The following is a 16672-nucleotide window of genomic DNA, read 5'->3' as shown; positions in this document are numbered from 1 at the left end:
CTCTTCTGTATTTAAAGCATTTTTAATTATCTCTTATTTGCCTTCTTCTGTTGGATTACATTTCAAAATTGAGGAGGAGACACCCAGGAAGTTAGAATGTGATGCTCTCTCTCCTGTTCTCTTTCCTCATGAGCATGTATTTTCTTGCTTTCACTAATCCTTTGTTTTCAAATGATTTAACTGGTTATTTGGTCTAGTGAAACTATATCATTTCAGGAACTTTGAAGCAGTGAATTATTACACACAGTTTTATTTACTTGACTGAATGAAAGACATGTAATGGATAATATTGTTGTTTCACTTAATTTAAATTTTCTCTTCTAGAATTTTTGTAAGAATGGCCACAGTGGGTCAGACCGAAGGTCCATCTAACCTAGTGTCTTGTCTCCGAGAATAACTATAACCTCACAGAGAGAAAGAGATAAGCGAGGAGCAGGCATGTATGATATTTTAACCTAAGGCATTGCTAGTTTCCATCTATTTTTTGCTCAGGACTTCCTGAATCAGGTGTGGTTTCTATTATAGATTGTTTCTTCTACTTTACCCACATTTCTTCATAGGTGTATTGAAAAGGCAATTCAACAAAAATGACCTTTTTCAGATGTTCATTTCTCATAAGCATTCAGGTGCATGGAGGCTTAATTTAGTAATTAAAATCTTGTTTTCCTACATATATCTATTATCACAGAAGAGTCAACCCAATTTTGTGAGGTTAGTGAAGATTAGACTTCTGCTCATCCATCTCTGCCTTTTTTTAAATGATAATGTTTTCTTTTAACTGTACTTGGTTTCCAAACAGGATACTCATATACCATGACAGTCAAACATTTCCTGTAAGAATTACTCTTTGGGATGATTCATAAGTCAAAAAACACAGCCTCCACTTTAGCTGTAAGGTTGAATATAAAACTGGCTAATATAAATCTTTCTTGAACAGTGAGCAGGTACTATTCAGGAAACCATCAAGGAACCATTGAGAACCCACAACTACTTTTTATTTAGCTTTTGGATTGGCAGAGAATTTTGAAAAATGATGAGAACTAATTGATGCAAGAATTAGGGAACCATTATCATATTTTCATGAAATAGATTATATTGCCTTTTGTGGTCATTTCGTGCTTGTTCTACTATTATAGCTCTTGCTGATAAACATATGAAGATGTCTTGTTTAAATAATTTTCTTCTAAATGCTGTTCAGTCATCATATTCTTAATAGTCCTTAAAATAGAACACTACTTATTTTGTTGTGACCATATTGGAGATAATTGAGTAACGCATTTATTTTGGCTAATGCCTACACTAACTTGAACCTTTGGCAACATTAGTGAAACTAATTAGCTTTGAGTCTGTCAGAATTAAAAACCGTGTGCTCAGTTTTAACTATTAGTTTGGTTATTGCTGATTACAAATTCTGTAGCATATTTTTAATCCATCAAGTTTTATTTCATCATCTTTTAATTATGCATTGCAGTCTCTTTTAGATCCTTTGCAGTCCTAATGTATTGCAAAGAATCTTATACATAACTGTTTTTCCTGCTGAGTGTTCTTTTGAGAGGTGGAGAGGCATGCCTAATATCCATCCTACAAATATACCTTTGGTAGCATATCAGAAAGAGATGCAAATTCTTACAGGTCTAAAATGCCGGTTGAAGAATGGATGTGTGTGGCTTAATGCAGGCTGCTTTTAATTATTTCTGATTAGGAATCTCTTTTATTCTGTAGATGGTGCTACATGGCTTTATTCTCTTCAGCTTTCTTTCCAAGTTGGAGAAGAGTAAGAAAGATAACGTTACTGGCACAGATAACGTTACTGGCACAGAACTGTTATTGTTGAAAAGGAGTAGTTGGATATATTCAGTAGGTATATTCTGAAAAAGAATAAACATAAGGAAGTTGAGTGAGCAATGAAAAAATATATTCACACACTAAAAATGGAAAAGAATTTCATAAAACATATCACTGTAAAAAATGCAAGGTTGAACTTAAGCTTTGGCGTAACCTGAGAGAGAATGGCTGTGACAATCCATAGGTGTCACAAACTTAAACAAGCAAACAACCCCCCTCCAAGAATTACAGTAATTGAAACATGGTAGCCATCATGTAAAACGTATTGTTTCTGTTAATTTTTGTTTGCTGCACTATTTTATGTTGAATCTTTATACCCCATTTGTTTTTCTGTCTCTCTTCCTCCTATAAAATCTGATTATAACTTCCTTGACCAGTGAATAATCAAAACCAAACCAGTGGTTCACTTATCTTCTCTATTGATTTTAAGAAAATGGGCTGCTGTTTAAAAACTAAAAAGATCCGACTTCCCAGAAGTACTTATGAATCTCCAGTCCCCTGGAAGGCATCAGGAGCTTTGAAAATCTGACTGAAACACAAATATGTTGCTTTCCCATGTTTGTTGTAATCTGTGAAATGAATGAGTTATGGAGGAAAGAGAGGAAAATACCATCAGAGTCCTCTCTGTACCAGTATGGATATGAGTAACAACTTAGTCCACTCTGTTCAAAATACACAAAAAGCCTTACTATAGTCTATTAGTGATAAGTATGTTAGAAATTTTCATCATATTTGCCATCTTTTCAAAAAGGGAATTTGATATGTAGTTGCTTGTAAGCCAGTTTCAAGTATATTTGAATATTGTAGCTAGCCTGACTTGGTGTTTTCATTTATTTTTTCAAACAAGCAAAAAAACCCTATGAAGTGTTCTCCAGTTGGGATGGAGGGGGGCAGGGTATAGCTGACCTGTAAGCAATGTCAGCTCTAACAGGCTTTCTTACATACTAGTGCACTCCCAAATGACTGTAAAATCTCAAACCCAGAAAAGATGTAGGAGAAGAATATCTTTTTTTTTTCTTTCTTTTTCCTTCTTTCTTTTTTTTTTTTTTTTTTTTTTTTTTTTTTAACACCAGGATTTTAACCTTACTAATTCTGTATGTAATCTGTAACAACAGTTGTGGAAAAAATTGGTCTTTTTTTTTTTTTTTTAAGTTGATAATGTCCTTTTGTTTATTCTGTTGTCAATTATAGTAACAATTTATCTTGCAGATAAATTATCAAATTCCTATAAGGGAATAAAAGTCTGACTTTCATAGCTGGGAAACCAACTTTGGTAGAGAGAGCAGTGGAAGGCTGGATAGTGGATGCAGCAGATCTGGAGAGTGAACTTGAGATTACAGTATGAAGCTTTTAAACAGTTGGGCAAAATTGCTTGTTGTAAGACTGATAGGTTCATCTGTCTCTTTTATTGCTGAGAAAAACATTTTACTAGGCATTCAGCAAAAGACAGCATATATGAATAACAGTCACTTATACTATCTGAGATGAAAATTTAAGTCTTTATCAATTTTGTTTCAGGGAGAAAACTAGCCCTAATTGACTGTGTTTAGTGGTGGGGAAAAAAACCTCTCTCTTACAGGTGTGGTGTGGTATAATAGCTATAATTATGCTATAGTTGCTCATATGCTATGTCCGTTATTGCAGTACAACAGTATGAGTTCAATCTTCAGTATGAATTTCTGCATTCATCCCTAGTAATCAAAAACTCAAAAAAAAAAAAAAAAAAACCATTTAGTCCATACGTGTGTTCCTCTCTACTCCAAACTCAGACTTGTTTTTTTTCTATCACTTTATTATCCCTTGCTTTATAAATCCTGAGAACCTTTTCTCCGTGCTCAGTAGTAAAGTCAGAATGCATAATATTGCTTCCGTTTGCTACTGAGCCATTATAAGAAAATGCTCTCTTTTCCGTTCTGATGTAAAGCCTTGCATGTAACTGGGCATGGCTGAGCTGTTCGTCCACCTAAGGTCTTGGTGAAGTCGGTGAGTTTTCAGGTACTGCAGCTGACTTCTGTATGTGGCAGGATCCTTCTGGACCTGACAGTGCAAGGCCTAGAATAGCATTATATTCTTCTCGCTGGAGAAACTTCATTGATTGGCATTATCCAATAGAGTCTTTTTTTTTTTTCTGATATAAACATTTCCTTCTTCAGTATTTGTATCTTCAAAATCACTGTGTATAATTGTCTTGCATACTACATGCCTGTTGCTGTGCTAAAACTGCAAATAGCAAGTTAGCTTCCTGCTTCATGGGGCCTTGATAGTCCAAATCCTACTGCAATTGTTCTCTTGCAGGGTTATGGTTGCGACTGTATCATTTCTTAATGGGGCCTAGTTACTTGCTTTGAGGAGGTCAAAAGTTGTAACAGAACTAAGAAATAAATTATCTAGCAACTTCAGTTCTGGATGTCTGATAAACTTTTTAATATACATATACAGTAGAAATGTTTTAAAGTATTTATTCATCATGCTTTGAGCTCTATTTTGTTAAAAAGCAAGGATTTTTTTCTTCTAGAGCTTCTGACATTGCTTTCAGGCTATTTAATTATGTTTACCTGTATTAACATGCCCCCCCCCCCAGTGCAATAACATTTCCATTACTGCAGTTAATAATACTGTTTTTTAACTTAAATCTTTGACAAGGTGTATTCATTTTTATTTTTATATTGTTTGGACAGCCTACAGCACATAGTTTAATCCTTTCTAAGGTGGCAGGAAAATAAGCTGAAACACCAATATCAAGACGTGAGAGTGAACAGGAAGTTCTGGCTTGTCCCGTTTAGGCATATAGAAGTCTTTGATTTAATAAAAACAAATGAACAAACATACTGTTAATTTTTTAGTGGAATCCATAGAATTATTTTAAAAAGTGCTTTAGGAGAAGGCCAGATTTAGTGCATTTAGATCCTCAGCTTCCCGTTTTTCTTTTTTTTTTTTTTCTTTCTTCCTTCAGTGCAGTTTCATTCCATAAACAAGAAAAGCACTGTACCTTACTATTTTTGTCTGTTGTGCTTCTTGGGAGACAATGATAATGCCTTCAGAAAAAACTTCATTCAAAGGTATCTGTGTATCACTTTATTTGTATACTTATTTCTGTAGTATTTCTTCCTTTCTTTCTTTTCAAGATATTTATTCACATTTTGGGGACACAAATCTGGGGCAGAATTAGAAGAAAGACTGCATTAGCGTAGCATGATGTGAAAGACTATAAAGGTTTGATCATAGGCCTGTGCTGTGCTAAAACAAACAAACAAGCAAAAAAACAAAATAGGCCAGACAGGTGAGAGAATAAAAATGTGTTAAATCTTTTAAAAAGTATATAATTTTTAAATTGTAATGGGGTAAAAGTAATAAAATTAGTTTATATGTGAACGTTAATTATTATCTTAAAATTCGTTAGTACTATAAACTTGTCTAAATGTAAGAAGTTCTGTGAGATCCCATAGCAGCCTAAGCAGAGCTGCCAGCTGCCCTGCTCCTGCCATCTTCCCTTTTCACCCAGCCCTAGCTGTGCAGCCCTGCCCCACTTCTTTTGGCACTAGGTTCCTGCACGCTAGCTTCTGGGAACAACTCATTTGTTTGGGGAGTGGAGGAGCTGGGAAGGGTTACTTTCTCCATGGTTTAACATGCTGAAATAGCTCCGTTGCACAGCCATGTGAGTACTGGAGCCAGGGCAAATGGAGCAGTCAGGATGTTGTGGCTGGGGCCAGGTGAGAGTGTTGGGACAGCAGTGAGACTGGCTTAAGCTGGCGTGGAACCAGAGCTGCAGTTCAGCATTTATACTATGAGGGCCGCTATGTTGGGTTAAAGACATTCTTTTGCCTGTCGGTTGAGTCTGCATCAGTAAGGTTGGAAATAAGTCAAAAGAGTGAACTTCTGGACATGCAAGCAACTTACTATAGGGTTAACTAAATATTGACTTCATATGTATCAGCTTTCTTTTCTCCTATTGTGTGACCCATCCAAGGAACTCAAGGTAGTTTACACTGGAAGTAGGTTATTTGAGATGTGCTGCAGTGGACATACAGATGTATGAGCAGTTACTGTGGAAGAGATGCCACATTGTAAGTTCTCTTCCCATATTGCTTTCCAGTAAATGGTTCCTATGTTTATATCCTTAACTGGATAAGTTTAATTAGGTTACTAAAAACTCTTGCATTTGAGCCAGTACAAATTTGGGCATAAACTGTTCCAATTTCACTGAGTTCTGAATACTATATATATATTGGAATTTATAATCTTTTCAGATATTAGAATCTGTGGAAGGATTTCAAAATAAAATGCATTTTTTCCCCCTTCTAAACTAAATTTGCGAGACCATCTGGAAAGCATTTTGAACTTAAGAAAAAGAAAGAATAAAAGTCAGAGTCTTTGAAGCAGTGTTCATAGTGTTCCTCTTACTACTTACAAATACTAGAGTAAATTTTTTTGATCATGATTTTTAAGTTATTTAATTTTAGCTGCATTTCTTTTTACAAAAGTTGGCAGATGTATAGCTGCTCACCTATTCTAGAGCACCTGTTCTTAACTGTAGTTTAACTTTTATGTGAAACATCTTCTGTTTAGTCCATAATGATGCTTCTGTGTATATGGTTGAAATACCCTACAAATGCACTCGTTCTGTTAAGAATGTTTGTATGTCCAGAATGTAGGTTGTGCTCAACCTGTTCATCTTGTGGACCAAGTACAGGAAATGTGTTTTTATTTCTTCCACTTCTCCCTCCCTACTCTAATTTGTAATAGTATGTGCCATGTACATCAAAGCTTAAAGAAAAAAAGGAAAGTGCTTATGAAATTCTGACAGCTGTGAAAAGACTCTGCTTGTGATTCACAGTAAAGCAATCCTCTTAAGATAAAATTGAGAGAAAATCACATGCAGGAGAACCAGTAATGCCTGGTTTCCTAGAGATTTGTCCTGTATCCCAGACTCTTGCTGAACCTGTTCTCTGCCCTTGCAGGATTTGTGCCATTCAGGTTATTTCCTCACGGACTATTGCTGATTCTCAACCAAATGGGCAAGAGGCAGCATATGTTGCAGTCGTGCTGAGCCATGCAAGTGCAGCTTAGCCAGCAGGCCTCGAGGAGCGGGTAACTACTGAATTCACACCGCAGGCTTTCTGCCAGCAGCGTGAGAGACTTGCACTTTTGTTCTCAACTCACCCCTCAGGTCTCTCCAAACTTGTGGGAGCTTTGTATCTCTGAAAGCTCTAGCAATCTGAAGCTTGCTATTAGGAGGAGTGATTGGCAGAAAGAGTGACAACTTAAGCCTTGCTTCCTTAGGCAACTAAAAGATGGTTTCAGTAGGAGTTTTCATTAATAACTGTGTGGCAGAAGGGGAATACTGTTGTTAAAACTGTAAATAATTTCTTTGAAAAATACATGCTTTTGCTTGATGGAAGAAATATGCCTTATTAAAAAGATGTCTGGGGACAAAGAAAAAAAGGCTGTAACTGGGACTTTTAGGCATAAGCATGAGAAAATGTTAGGGTTTTTTTATATATATAACAGATTTACTAAATGAATATTTACCATCTTTTTAATAGGAAATGTGCAAGAAGTAAAGTCCAGGAAGAGCCAGGGCAAAATAATCAAGTATAGAAATGTGCCACTAATTTACTGTAAGATGTTAGGTGTTGTAATTTGTTAAACTAAGGAGTGTTGATCTGTGAGCACCATTAGTAAAAATAACTATTAGGCTATGGAAACCTAGAGTAATTTAAAGAACAGAGGATGTGGATTGTTCCAGCCTTAAAAAAGAGAACTGAGGATGATCTGCCTTAACGAACTTCGTATGCTTTTGTCTATATTCAGTTTTGTGTCAAAATGAGTTAAAAATATTTTTGGTCAACGAGAAGAATATATTGCAGCAGTGTGGTCAGTGCTGCATAACATAGCTCTTCTATTTTGTATGTGGCTGAACACTAATAAGTTCCCAGTAAACTCTTCTTTTTTTTGAGGAGGAGGAGAGGCATAAAATGAGATTTGTGCAGTGACTGTGAATAAACAAACAAAACCTGCAAACTTGTTCACTGAAGTACTGATGTAAGGGCTGACTCAGTCCCTGCTGTGGATGGGGTTATAGTGCCACTTCCTCTTGTGTTGGTTCTGTGCCTGGAGTACTGTGTGTGGAGTTCAGAGCGCTCTTCCCATTTAACCTTTCCTTTCACGTTTCCCTCCCTCTCCTTTTTTTTTTTTTTTTTCTTTTTTTTGGGGGGGGGGCAACAAAATTGAATGTGCCAGTCATTGAACTTGCAAAGAAAAACGTGTCTAGATTTCCTCCCAACGTTACTAGAATTCCAGATTTCTGTCTATTGAAATACTTGTTTGTATGCATTAAGTAGCCTTCAAAAATATTTATTTTAGTATGCTAATAAAAACACTTTCCAGTAGTCTCCAAATGTCCCAAAGTTGACTAGTTCTTCGTTGTATTATTCTGGAAAGCATGTACTAATGCTGTACCAAGTCAACTTTAAACCAAATTATCACCAATCATTCTTAAAACAGTTTACAAAGTTCCAGCTAAAAGTATTCTGCCTGTATAGCAGTGATGTTTTATGATGGTGATTTGGTTGAGGGGTTGTAATATATTTGTGCAAACAGGTCCTTGCATAAAAACATCAGAGGTGAGCTGTGTAGTCACTGTGTTTAAATAAAAAGTTTGTTAATTCTGAAAGTTTACAGTGACAATTTTACACGTAACTGATCACCTTTAGTGAATAAGAGAGTATAAGAACTAGAACAAAGTTCTGCCATCCTGTAGTCTGGTTGCTATGTTTCTGTTTGTGGGTTGCATACAAGAAGGGAGTGCATAGGCACTCCCAGCAACTGTGGAATAGCTTTTCTCGAGGGAAGTCATTTCCTATGTAGTAATTACAGATTGTGTCAAATCTGGACTGTAATCTACGCTGCTCTAAAATATTTGCAATAGGTAGCATTTATCATTAAAGCTGTGGGTATTCTTACTGTCTGTGTAAATGTCTTTCTCTGCTTCAGATGTTGCTTAATTATTGATATTGTCTTTTTGGCAGTTGTTTTCACAATGTGATCAAACACTGAGAAAGTCTTTGTGTTGAGTTTGTTACCTGAAAGTTAAATTTCACGGGAAGGAAGAGAGACGGGAAAGGCACAGACATTAAAGACAAATATTATAGTCCAAAACGCAAGACTGGATTCCTGCTGACTGATTTTGGATATGGCTAAAGGACTGAACAAATAATAAAATTATAAGGCATTTTAAGCCTTTTTCTACTCTATTTTTTTGCAGCTCTTTAGGAAGTGGGCTCGCCATCAAGGAAAGTTCAGTATATAATGTGGTCCTATCTTAATATCAGAGATTGCAAAATGATTAATGGAAACTCTGCATTCTTTCAAGATTAACATGGTAGCTGTGACTTAAAGAAGTCTGGCTTTAAGCTTGTATTACATTAAATAGAAAAAACCCCAACAAATAAAGATTTACTTGGGGATATTTTAAAAATAATTGTAACAGCTCTAAAGTAAAATGATTGTGGTAGAGAGGTGCTTCGTGGAATACCGATGTAGTACTTCAACATAATTATGAGACAGAATAAATGAGCTTTTATTTTCTAACCGCCCCCCCAGTCCTCACCCATCCTCAGACAGTGAAGATTGCCTAGAGCAAACATTGCTTATAATTTTAATGAGGCAAAATTTTGAGCCTCTGGTTATTTTGTGAAATAAGTACATTCAAATTTTTTTTTTTTTTTTTATGTAGGCCCTGTCTTAGTACATCTTGGAACAAACAACTTAGTGTATTTCCAAGAAAAATACATCTGTGGACTTGGCTGTTGAGAATAATTGTGAAAAGCTCCAAATCATTCCATAAGAGAGAGGGTAGAGTGTGTCAGATATTTTGTATGAAGCCTACCTTGGAATGATAAATATTTTTTTTTCATGTAGCAGTGGACATATAGCAAAGAATAATAATTGAATACCTCTTTCAAGTCATATGTCTGTCATGCTATGAGCAGATGTGGAGATCATTAAGGTTGATTTCAACAATTGTCCTTTAACTGTTCCTTTTGCTTCTATGTTCTGTGTACTTACATATTTTTTCAAGAACTAAAATGCAATTGAAAACTGAAAGATAGATGTAAAAATTATTTAAATACGTGTTTTTCTTTGGAGCCTATACTTCTCTTCATGCCCACAAGGTAAATAATTCCCCGTACTAAAGAAGAAAAAAATTTCATCGCTTTGAATATAATTTAATCTTACTGAGTATCTTGAGGACAAGAAGAAAACCATGTATTTCACAATCTTGAGGAAAGTGAAATCACCACCCTTGGGAGGTTAAAAGGTCCAGTTTTATTTGCAAAGTAGTATTTGTTTTGTCCATAGTGCCCAGGACTGTGATCACTGCTTAGCCAATACAAATAAGACTTCCTCCTTCTTCATACACAACCTACAGAATAACTTTGAATATACCAGGATGGAGGCAGTGAGAAGAGGAAACGGAGCAGGGGATTTGGTCATATGATTAAGATTACATTCTCCCTTAATGCAGTGCATGAATTTTTTCTCCTTATTTGCTTGTCTTGGCAAAGGTATGGTTTGATCCTAGATTGTGTGGCTTTTGTTGGTGGGTTTTTTTTTTTTCTTTCTTCTTTCATGGTTTTCATTAAAGGAGTCTTTTTTTTCAAGGAGAACTTGGTTATGGTTTCTTTGGCCTGCTGGCCAAAATTATTACTGAAAGCTACTTACCACATGGTTTTATGAGCCTACTGGCTATGCTAATCTTTATGTAGACAGCCCTGTTAGATTAGGGTGAAATATGACAATTTCAAAATACTTTTCTCTGTGCAGTTCCTTAATATTGAAGAGGGTGGTGGACAAAATATGAACACTTAATTGTTTTACCCTAAGTCTAAGCTACTTTTACAAGCAGTCTTTACCCTTTATTTTACCTGTTTATTGAACTGCAAATTTTGAAAGGTGTTGCCTTTAGGAAGGCTGCAGAGAAGAACATTCATGAGAACTGATTTCTTGCTTCTGAACATTGTAAAGATTAGGAATAGAAAATTAGCTATGTTTTCTTTAGTAATTGCAAAATGGCCTCATTGTCCATGATCAGAGTATAAAATAGAACAAATCTTGGTGACTAACAATTGAGTATGCTTTTAACAGTTTAAAACGTAGTGCTTAGACTGAGAATACCGTAAAACTGTGTATTATATTTTTTTTATCTTTGGGTATCTCGATTATTATGGCAGCCTACAGAAAAGGCTTGTCACTGCTGTGTAAGACTGTAACCATATACAATAGAAAATTTTGCACGAAACTTGTAATCAGTCTCTTAAAAATCTGCATGTTTACCAGTATACCAGATAAAAATAACCAGTATTCTATTTTTTGGCAAGTTATTGAGGTCTTTGTTTCAATCTGCTGATATCACCTTTGTTCTGATAAATCATTTTAAATACTATTTGATATCCTACCTTCTGCTAGCCGTTGCTGTTTTTAGCTTAGTGTTTTCTGAATCCCCTTTTTCTTGGAATGGGGACTTTTGGGGTATGGAAAGGCATGACTATCTTAATAGTTTTTGTAACATTTAACTCCTCTTTCTCAGATGCTTTAAATGGGAGATAATTTAGTTCTGTGATTTGGCTTAAACTTGGTAGAAAGTATTAATGTTAGAATTCGTATTTGTTGTAGACATCCTTTTTATTCATGCAAATGATATCCTTTTGCATACTGTAACAATCAGATGATCTGTAGCCATCAGTTAAGCCTGATTTTTGTGTGTGTTTTCCTGCAATATTTGTAAGGTGATAAAATAGCAAAGGATTTTTTTTCCCCCTCTGAATTTACAGTCATGGTTTGGTATCTATATAGCTATCAATGTGCTGAAGCAAGCTGGCTTATTTCTGGGGTCTCAACTTTTTTGTTTTGTTTTTGTTAAGTTATTATCAGAGGAAAAATGGAGTAGACTACAGCCTTCCAAATCATTGTCCCCTATCCCTCAAAATCAGAAACCCAAGCAAGTTTCAGTGCAGCTGCACTCTTGGCAGAAAAAGCGTTTTATTTCAGTCACAGTTCTGACAGCTATTCCTGTAAGTCACAGCAATAAAATAGATACAGATGCAGTTGTGGGCTGGACCAGAGGAAGAAGATATTTGGGTAGTCCCATCAAGGACAGCAAGTGTGCCCCTTCCAGCTGGTGGCTGTCAGGGGGCATCAGCTCCTACCCTGCCCTCTGGTCCTTCTTCCTGTGCATCCCAAGGGGTATCTGGGCCCCTTCTGTAGAGATCTGCAACTCTATGAATGCAGGAGAAAAATTTCCTTCCATCATCAGTAGCGCTCCCAGCTGGAAGGCTTATATGCCCTTTTTAAATCAAAATATGGGGAAGCAGTGCATCTTTTCAGGAATGCTGCTGAGGAGTCTGCTGCACCCTCCTGGGAATGTGAGGCTTCATCAGCGTAAGGCAGAAGGTGTGGCTGTATGTCTCTCTTTCTTCCTCTTTTATTCTCTACTAGCCAGAGAGCCCCTGAGAAGTACACTGCTGTTGCTGGATCGATTTTGTAGGATCTTGTAACTCTTGCTGTTTTATTTAGTTTCATATCTACCTGTGTTGGGGGGAGGAGGGAGATGATGATTCACCGTGATGTCCTGATGCTTTATAAAGCCATTTGCTTACTCTGATTCTCATTTCATCTTAAAAAAGTTTGTTTTCATTATATTTTAATTTTTTCTCCTTGATTTTAAAATAATAAGAAAAAAATTGTGTGCTTTTTTCTTTTTTTTTTTAATATTCTATCTGACATATGTTTAAAGCGAACTATTTTCTCTGTCCTTAAAAAAAAGACCCATGTGATTCTCTAGACTTGGATAAAAAAAAGGTTCACATAGTCCTGTTTTATGTTCTTTCCTATTCCCCCGCCCTGTGCAAAAAAAAAGGGGGGGGGGAAGCAAAAGAAAGGACAAAAAGAAGAAAATACAAGTTTTTTTGAAGTAATAGCTAGGAGGGGTTCTTTACTCTCAGTCGTTTCCTTGTTCTGTAGAGTTTAGTCATGGCTAAATCTTTGGATGGACACTGTTGACAATTATATATTTTAGCAGAAATATAAGGATTTAGCATGTATTTCTGATCTTCCTTCAAGGAATTCTAGCTAAATTCAGAGATTAGAGCTAAGACGGAACAGGTCATATACCTCAGAAGCAAAATGAAATCCTGATGCTATTGTTCGGTTCCCTTACATCTTAAACTTGCTGAGGTTTACCTGACAAGCCAATAAAGCAAGAAGGAAAGTGATTTTTACAAATTTTGTGGTTTAGTTGTATGAACGGGCATCCTAAACCTGTTTGTACTCCACATTTGATCAAAATAGTTAATTGCTTAGCTTTTCTTCTCTTGGATTTCCAGTTTTCTTCCCCTTTACGTACCCATTTTCATACTTGCCGTCCAATTCCACTCCAGCAGGAACAGCTTCATGTTGTGCATGGCACTTGAATATTATTATAGAGATCTATTTAAGTGAACTTTCCAGTCAGAAACATATTCAGTAATTTCTATGGTAAAATTTGAACTCTGATGTAATTAGCAGTTGTTGCTTGTTGGACAACTGCAGAAAATTTTGGATTGTTCTGGTCAGTTTTCCTATGTAGGTGAGCATGTGTTCTCTGTGTAATGTTGCAGAAGAGTTCCAGTGTTTTTAAGCATATGTTACCTTGTCCACAGCATATCTTACCATCTTTCTTCCACTGGTTTTTATTCCCTTTTATGGGTATATTTTTATCAACCACTATGGATGCTGTTAGGGCATTTTATGTTTCACTTAGAGGCTCAAACTAGTGTTTTCACTTGACACACGTGTGCAACCATTACTTTGGCGTGTCTTTTCACTGTGTTACACTGCATTTTTTAGATGTATACCATGTTGCTTGGCAAGTGAGGGCCAGGCTGAAAGCTTTCTTTCTTCCTCTTTTGAAGTCTGCTATCAGTGAATTCAGAAGGCCAGTAAGTTCTTCAGGAAATATTTTCTTCTATCATTAGTCTAAAATACTTTAATTTGTATGCGTATGTATTTATTTACAAGTATTGAGGTGGAACATTGCACACTCAACACCAGAAGCTATGGTATGAAAACCCACATGTGCAGCCTCAATTCCAGTTCCTAGCTTTATGAAAGATTCTTCAGCCACACATCTTGTCATCTTTACCTGTACAAGATGCCCACTTTATTGGCAACTCACATGATGAATTAGCTCTAGGAATCAGTGAGAATTGTCTCATCAAGGAGGCGGTTGCCTGAGGAGCCCTGTTTCCCTATTGGGGAAGGCAGCAAGGTGAGTAGAAGTAGCAGCAGAGGGCTGTAAAAACGTCAAGAATAGTTTCATGACTAAAACATTTGGAAGCTACCCCAAAGTATAAATTCATTTCTTGACATTAGAGTCACTGTGATGGCAGACAAGCCGCCTACGTGAACTTTCCAGAGGTGATCTTCATTTTCTAGCTGTGCTACACGTGGTTGGACATGGCATTGTGGTTGCAAAAGAATTAGGCATTCAGACTTCTGACAGAAATAAATGAGACCATTTGAACACCTCTAATGTTACATAAAACTAAGTATTTCAAGATGAAACACTGTTGGTTTTAGAATTTATGTAGTCAAGATTAAGAGCATTGGTATTTAGCATGAAAAATTGCTCACTACACTTCCCCATTTATAATAAACCCTTTTTATTATAATAATAAACCATACTTATTATAATAAATAGATTTTTGTGTAGATTGTGCCATAAATGTTAATGAATTTCTCATACACTGCGGTGATGAGCATGACAAATAAATTCAGTAGGAAATTTAATAATTCACGGAAGGATTCTAGTGATGTGCAATAAATAAGGCACAAATCAATGAATGGATGGGGGAGGAAACGTACTGGTTAACTAACTATTAAGCTTTCCTTCTAACCTTGTGTTCTGAATAAGGTGGAAGTCCTGGTTAAAATACTATATGGTGATGTAATTAAAGGTTATTTACTAATATGTGTGTATAAATAGGTTAATTATGATTGCACATGGAACACTTTATTATACTGCCTTACTTTTGAGTGTTTGACAAGCAGATTTAACTTCCTACTTATAACTTTCTAGCTTTTAATCAATAATCTTTGAAGATTACTTTATATAAAAAATTCATTATGATTGGAATTACCTTCACTTTGCTTTTCTTATTTTATATATACCACAGATTTCTCCATTTCAGTCAAAAATAGAACTGCTAGCAATAGTTATCTTCATTACCTTGAATAGTCAATGAAGTAGTCAAGGGACCCACTTTTCCAGTGGGCATTGTTTGCTGACAGCATTTTTTTTCTTTTTTTTTCCTTTTGGTGACTTGGGAACGAGCTTTAGCTTCAGAAGGTCTTTTCTGAACCTTACTGACTCTATTAGTGCTGTCTTAGTTCTGATTTTTCCTTCGTTATGACTTAAACCTGATGTTTTCCTTCCTTGATTCCTCAGTGCAGAGTCTGCTGAGCTCCTGCTCAAGGGTCTTGTCCCAGAATGGTGTTCTCTCCTTTGGGATCTTGTTCCCTCATATTCTTTCTCTGCCATCAACAGCGGTTGAATTGAGAGTACCGGGGAAAGACCCCCTATTTTTGGTTTTAACTGGCACTATACCATTAAAAAGCAGTAGTTAAAGCAAAAGCTTGAGTTGTTGAGCTTGCTCTGTATACACACGTTAGGAGACTTCATCTGTCTATTTGCTGAACATGTATACATGTGGACATTTTTCAAAAGTTTATTGCTTGTCTGCTGTTGGATGGTTTTGCACAAGAGCTATATTAAGAGATACAACTTTAATACTAATCAAATTTCAAGTACCAATTTTCATATATGGGGGACTACTTACAAATTTTTTTGATGCAAGTAAAATAGAATATTTTCCTCCGTCTTGTTTCACAAATGTTTAAGCATTTCTTCTGAAGCTCCCCCCAATATATTAGCCTTAGACAGCTATGTAATGAGGAAAACTTAATTTTAGCAAAATTTTTAGCAGCTGGAAATAGGATCTTAACAAGGGCAAATAATGGGCTACACAGAGCTTCCAGCTTTGTCAGTACTGTCTCAGCTTGGTGCAGAGTTTTTTTTTTAATGCTTTAAAATATTTTTAAGTAAAATATGAATAGTACCTAATTATCCTATTGTACAAGAAAGACTATACTGTGTTCAGGGTTAATATGGAGGATGAGAGGCTTAAAAGTCTGGTTTTGGGGCATATATTGGGCTTAGTTTAAACTTATTTTTTTGTTTCAAGAGGATTGGCATCTCAGTCCTGACTAATAGTCTAGTTGGAGTAAACAGTTGGCTGTTTTCAGTTACAGGCGAATACAAAAACGTAGACTGCAGATTACTCAAATGTGAGATTATTGCTTATTGAGGATTTTTGCTTACAATAACATGTTACTGTATCAAAATTGTAATCTTGGCTGTGTTTTGCTAAATGTATTTGAAATAGGTTACACCCATCTTTTGGCTACATAACACAGGGCTTTAGTTCTTAGGACCGAATTACATTTACAGGGATGATGTAGCCAATTACCCAGCTGCTGCATCATCTGTTTAAAATTACTGTTACCAGTATGTTCATTCTTTTGTGCTGATTATTGCCTTTTGAAATTCCTAGTCCTGCACCATAAAATGTTCTTTTTTTGCGGGCAAGGAGACTTTCCACACTTCCATTGCAAGTGTGAAATACTGACTTGCATGGCATCTAGAATGAAATATTTCCTCCAAAGATCATGTCTTAATTATGAAATATTTACTAGTTTGTTTAAAGATGACAGTACAATACCAGATTAT

General features: G+C 35.9%; 1 protein-coding gene across 11 annotated transcripts in view; it reads left to right on the top strand.

Annotated features, from left to right (window-relative positions):
* Positions 1-16672, top strand: part of CEP170 (centrosomal protein 170) — a 110229-nt gene that overhangs the window by 6326 nt on the left and 87231 nt on the right. Inside the window, exon 2 of one of the 11 annotated variants that reach the window (XM_064509378.1) lies at positions 6804-6933. The exons of the other annotated variants lie outside the window; for them this stretch is intronic. The gene's annotated coding sequence lies outside the window, so the exon portion shown is untranslated. The remainder of the gene's footprint in view (positions 1-6803; positions 6934-16672) is intronic. 11 annotated transcript variants of the gene reach the window in all.

Source organism: Dromaius novaehollandiae, chromosome 3 (genome assembly GCF_036370855.1).
Source record: "Dromaius novaehollandiae isolate bDroNov1 chromosome 3, bDroNov1.hap1, whole genome shotgun sequence".
In the NCBI taxonomy this organism is placed as follows: domain Eukaryota; kingdom Metazoa; phylum Chordata; class Aves; order Casuariiformes; family Dromaiidae; genus Dromaius; species Dromaius novaehollandiae.
Note: the sequence above shows the minus strand (reverse complement) of the source record. Positions and strands in the feature narration are given on the sequence as shown.